Here is a 5982-nt window from a genome sequence, read left to right as displayed (position 1 = left end):
AGAAAGAAAGAAAGAAAGAAAGAAAGAAAGAAAGAAAGAAAGAGAAAGAAAGAAAGAAAGAAAGAAAGAAAGAAAGAAAGAAAGAAAGAAAGAAAGAAAGAAAGTGTCCCCAGAGATGTGGTCAACATGTTCCTAGCGTTCAAGAAGTCAAGAGAAAAGAGATGCGCTGTCGATGAATAACCCAAACAGAAGCAAAACAAAGATTTCACTGGGGCCCTCACTGAGGTGGCCAGATGCTAGATGATATTTTTTATTTTTATTTTTGGAACAGGGTCTCTCTATTATGTAGCTCGTGGCTGTCCTGGAATACTATGAAGCCCAAGCTGGCCTGAAACTTCCAGGGATCTCCCCTGCCCCAGCCCCGGCCCCGGCCTCCCCAGTGCTGGGCTTAGAGGCATTTGCCAGCACGCTGGGCATTTCCAGGTCTTTGCTTGAGTCTGTCCACTCTTAGAACTGAGTTCTGGCCATCGAGGACTGTTCTGGTGTGTGTGCCCATGTCCTTTTCCCTCCCTGAAGCTCGACTTCAGAAAGGCAGACACCGCCAAATAAGCAGAGCCAACAGGGCCCTGGCGACCACTGGATTGGTGTCTTCTGGGCTTGAACTGGGACACTCTGTCTGACACGTGACTGTTTAAATCCCCGCTGTGACTGTTAAGTGAAGGAGGGCAGCTGGGTAAATGACAGTGGCTTTGGGATCAGACTGACCTAAGATCTGGACAGAACTCCACCACTTCCCGTCTCTCTATGCTTCACTGACTCATTCTCTAAAACATGGACACCAAGGGGCTAAGACGCAGCTCAGTGGTTAAGAGCACTCGCCATTGGTAGACAATCCAGGTTCAGTCTCTGGCACCCACAAAGTGGGTCACAGCTACCTGTAACTGCAGTTCCAGGGGGCTAGGATACCCCTCTTCTGACCTCTGAGAGCACTACCTATACCTGGTGCACACGCATAGGTTGAAGAAAACACATGCACATGAAAGAAAATAATTAAACCTTAAAAAAAAATTGTAGGCAGTTGTTAGTGTTCGGTGAATTAATGGCAGAATGAATGGGTGGGCAAAGCTCCCAGTGACCATTTGTTTATTAAAGGATTCATCCTACCCTGTCTCAAAAAACCAAAAAAAAAAGGATTCATCCATTCAGTAGAAACTACTGAGGTGGTTCAACAGGTAAAAGGTAAAAGTTCTTGCTGCCAAGCCTGGTAACCGAAATTCACTGCCCAGAACCCACCTGGTGGACAGAGAGAATCAACGTTCATGCATAGGCCTTAGCATGTCTGTGCCATTACATGCCATTACACATGCACTCATATGAAAACACACACACACACACACACACACACACACACACAAACTCAACCCATAAATGCTTAAAAACTGCTAGGCACTTACAATCTGCAAAGCACCATGGGATGGACAGCTGCAACGTTGAGCAAATCAGACTCAGACCCTCAGGGAACTTGGACTTCAAGTTCAATAAGTGACCAGGATCATGAAAATACACCAAGAAAGGGAACAAAAAGGCAGAGAGCAATGTGTTTACCAGAGTGAATGTTGGGATGGATCGGGTCAGAGGAAGCAGGCCTTGGTTGGTGATGTCTGGGGTGAATGGATAGACAGTGGGGAGGGGCGTCTACCCATAAAGGAGCTAGAAGCTGGGAAAGGTGGAACACGTCAAAAGGTAGGGTGCAGAAGGAATGAGGTCCACGAGGAGGATGGTGCCAGCAGGGAGGCAGGGCAGAGGAAACGTGACCTTCAGATCCTGTTATTGCTAAATAAATAAGGATGTTATGGGGGTGGGACCTGACTTGGAAAGTGGAGCTGTTTTCTCCCAGGATCTCAGCTCTGCACTAAAAGAAGAAATCTTCAAGGCAGACTCTCTCGGGTCTGAACCTTGGCTTTTACCACCGCCCCTGGGCTTGAGGGAACTTGAACAGTCACCAAACCTTGCTGTGCGGCTTCTACTCTTTGGAGGACTGAAGATTGGATATGATGGGAGGTCATAAGGTAGAGGTGATGATTTAATGTGGAAATGGGAGTTTTCTTTTTCTTTCTTTTTTTTTTTTTTAAAAGATTTATTTGTTTATTATGAGAACATTGTAGCTGTCTTCACACACACCAGAAGAGGTCATCTGATCCCATTACAGATGGTTGTGAGCCACCGTGTGGTTCCTGGGAATTGAACTCAGGACCTCCGGAAGAGCAATCGGTGCTCTTAACTGCTGAGCCATCTCTCCAGCCCAACGTGTAGCCCAGGCTGGCCTCGAACCTGTGATCCTCCTGCCTCTGCACCTTCAGCAACTCCTACCTGTGTGTGCCACCACAACTGGCAAAAGTTACTTTTACAGGTGCTGGGGAATTTGACACATAAAAGGTACTACATTGGGCTGGCAAGATGGCTCAATGGGTAAGAGCACTGACTGCTCTTCTGACGGTCCTGAGTTCAAATCCCAGCAACCATATGGTAGCTTACAACCATCCATAATGAGATATGACGCCCTGTTCTGGTGCGTCTGAAGACAGTTACAGTGTACTTATGTATAATAATAAATAAATCTTTGGGCCTGAGCGAGCAGAGTTGACCAGAGCAAGTGGGGCTGACCAGAGCGAGCAGAGGTCCTAAAATTCAATTCCCAACAACCACATGAAGGCTCACAACCATCTGTACAGCTACATATACATAAAATCAATAAATAAATCTTTTTTAAATAAAAAAGGTACTGCATCAATGGTGCTTGGTCATTCCCACAGTACTTCATCAATGGTGCTTGGTCAACCCCACATTCAGGGAAGTGAGTCCAAAGCAACAGACTCAGACCACGGATTGAAAAAGAGTGGATACACACATCTATGCTCAGGCCATGTTGCCTTCTGATCTTAAGACTTTGAAGCCAAACAAGCTGGCTTTAAATCATTCTTTGACAACGTCCTCAGTGTGTGATTTTGTTATTATTTGGTTCTTGTTGTTGTTTGACGGTGTTGTTTATTTTGTTTGGCCTCAAACTCGAGGCAATCCTCCTGCCTGAGCTTTCTGAGTCCTGGGTTTACTGATGTGTGCCACGAAATCCGGCTATGGCTTTAGGTAGGGTACGTCACCTCTCTGAGTTTGTTTCCTTATCTGAAAGATACGGGTCATAGCTGGAGTGAAGGACAGTTGCCATTTGCCCTTCTTCCCCAGTGGAAGTGCCTGTCATGGAGCTCAGGTCCTCTGGAAGTGCAGCAAGCCCTTTTAACCACTAAGTCATCTCTGCAGCTGATACCATGTAGCCCACATTAGCCTCAAACCTGTAATAATCCTCCTGCCTCAGGCTCCTGAGTGTTGATATTACAGGTATGTTCCTGGTTTGATGGTACACACTTACCATCCCAGAACTATGGCAGGAATTCAAGGCCCGCCTGGACTACATCGAATGTTTGAATCTAGTTTGGCCTGTACAGGGAGACCTTGTTTCAAAGTAAACAGAAAGTAAGGGTTTTAATTGTTTCTGGCCTAGTGTGGAAGGAGAAGCAGATGGATCTCTCTGAATTTGAGGCTAGCCTGGTCTACATAGTGAGTTCCAGCCAGCCAAGCTACATAGCACTCAAAGAAAAATTCCTGGACTGGAGAGAAAGATAGTTTAGCGGTTAAGAGCACTGATTGCTCTTCCAAGTTCAGTTCCCAGCAACCACATGGTGGCTCACAACCAACTGTAATGGAATCTGATGCCCTCTTCTGGTGTGTCTGAAGACAGCTACAGTGTGCTCATATAAATAAATAAATAAATAAATAAATAATTTTTAAAAAGAAAATTACTGCTGGGCATAGTGGCACATGCCTTTAATCCCAGCACTCAGGAGTGTACTCATATAAATAAATAATTTTTTTTTTTTTGAGACAGGGTTTCTCTGTGTAGTCCTGGCTGTCCTGGAACTCACTCTGTAGACCAGGCTGGCCTCGAACTCAGAAATCTGCCTCCCAAGTGCTGGGATTAAAGGCGTGCGCCACCACGCCCGGCTCCCCTTTGCCCTTTCAACCTTTCCTTTCTACTATCTCTGGTGGGTGGTGGGCAAGAAGGGAGGTTAAAACATTGAAAAACCCTTATTAAAGTAGGTTTTGAAAAATTTAGGCCTACAGATGTGGTGGTGCTTCTGTGATCCAAGCGTTCAGGAAGCGAATGTAAAAGGATTAGAAATTTAAGGTTGGCCTGGTGGTCCTTGTGGTGTACACCTTTATTCCCAGCACTCAGGAGGCAGAGGCAAGCAGATCTCTGAGTTCTAGGCTAGCCTGATCTACAGAGCAAGTTCCAGGTCAGCCAGGGTGCTACACGGAGAAACCCTGTCATGATCCCCCATCCCACCCCCCAAAAAAAGAAAGAAAAGAAATTTAAAGTCATCCTTAGCTGCATGGCGACTTTGACATCACCCTGGGCTGCATGCAGTCTTGCCTCAAAAACATTTCAAGGTAACAGTATACTTGAAACACTTAGCACACTGATTGCTATGTATCAGCAGCTATTATTGGGTGGGAAATAGCAGATCTGACAATGTTTATGTTTATTAAACCCAGTGTGGTGGTTTATAATTGTAATCCTTATACTTGGAAGCTGAGGCAGGAGAATCACCTGAGCTACATACATAGTGAATTCAAGGACATCCTAGGAAAGCCTTTGTTTCAAAACAACAAATCTGGCCTAGTATGGCGTGCCTTTGATGCCCCAACTTAATCAGAGGCAGGCAGACTGATGTCTGTGAGTTCGAGGTCTGCCTGGTCTACACAGGGAGTTCCAGGACAGTCTGGGTTACACAGAGAGATGCTGCCCCAAACACAAATAAAAATTGTTAATATGCCTGTGTCAGCAGTGATGCCCCCTGCAGGAAAAATGAAGATTTAGGTCTCTGCTTGTCCAATGAGAACCTTGGAATCTCCTGTAGAGATGATGTAGCTACTAGCTAAGCAACTTGCTCTGTGAAAAGGTATTGTTCCATAGCGTAGCAATATGAACACTCTCCAATGCTTAATCAGCACATACTGTATGCCGAGTTATGCGAATGCTGTACATGTATGTATTACCTCAGTCCCTACAAGTCTATGTGTCTGTTACTGTTCCTCGTGTTACCCATGAGGCCAAGGAAGAACGGAGGAGCTAAGTGCCTAGCTCCAGGACATTCAGTCAGGAAGTACTAGCTAGGATTGAACCCAGCAGGGCCAAACCTTCCCTCTTCTACCCAAGGAATCAATGCCTAGATGACCTAATGCCTAGAGCAGCTCCCAGGTGGAAAGGCCACACCCAGTGCCTCTCCCTGAGCTCTAAAAAATGTCCTCGGACTGGCTGGGAGTGGTGTCACATCCTTGGACACCTAGGGAGACCCCGCCTCAAAAAAAATACCACAGCAAAACGGAACTGCCTTTTGCTGAGAAGAGCAGGAAACAGACCCTCTTCCTCCATGGGGGCATGGAAAAGAACTCTAGTTAGCTTTGCTGCTTAGGAGTTCTCTAATCTCAGCCATGGGTCACACCCATTCTTGGAGCCTCAGTTTCCTTATCTCTGAAATAGGGATGATAAAGCTTCCGGGCATCCAGGCAATAAGGCAGGCACAAACTCTAAAGTGCAGTCCACCCGGGAGTTCCTGTCGTCGTTGCTATGGGGACAGGAACCCTTTGGGAGAACAGCCCATCCATCTGACAGGCAAAATTGCCACCTGTAGAAACAGACCAGAGATAAGTTCTTAGCTGTGCCTCTTCCGCAGTCTGGAGCTGGGTGCCGGACACCTGTAATCCTAGCCCCCGGCGGGCGGCTGAGGTAGGAGGATGGAGTGCTTGAGGATGGCTACTTGGTTAGACTCTGTCTCAAAGAGGGCAAAAACCACAAAACTAACTAGCCAGACAGCCCAAACATGCTTTCTGATTTCCAGTAGGTATATACCTTAGTTTTCGTGTCTGTGAAATGGAGCACATTAATATGGATCTTGTAGAGGGAGAGAAAAATGCAAGGTGAGAATT

The sequence above is a fragment of the Mus pahari genome, chromosome 6 (genome assembly GCF_900095145.1).
Source record: "Mus pahari chromosome 6, PAHARI_EIJ_v1.1, whole genome shotgun sequence".
Taxonomy (NCBI): Eukaryota; Metazoa; Chordata; class Mammalia; order Rodentia; family Muridae; genus Mus; species Mus pahari.
Note: the sequence above shows the minus strand (reverse complement) of the source record.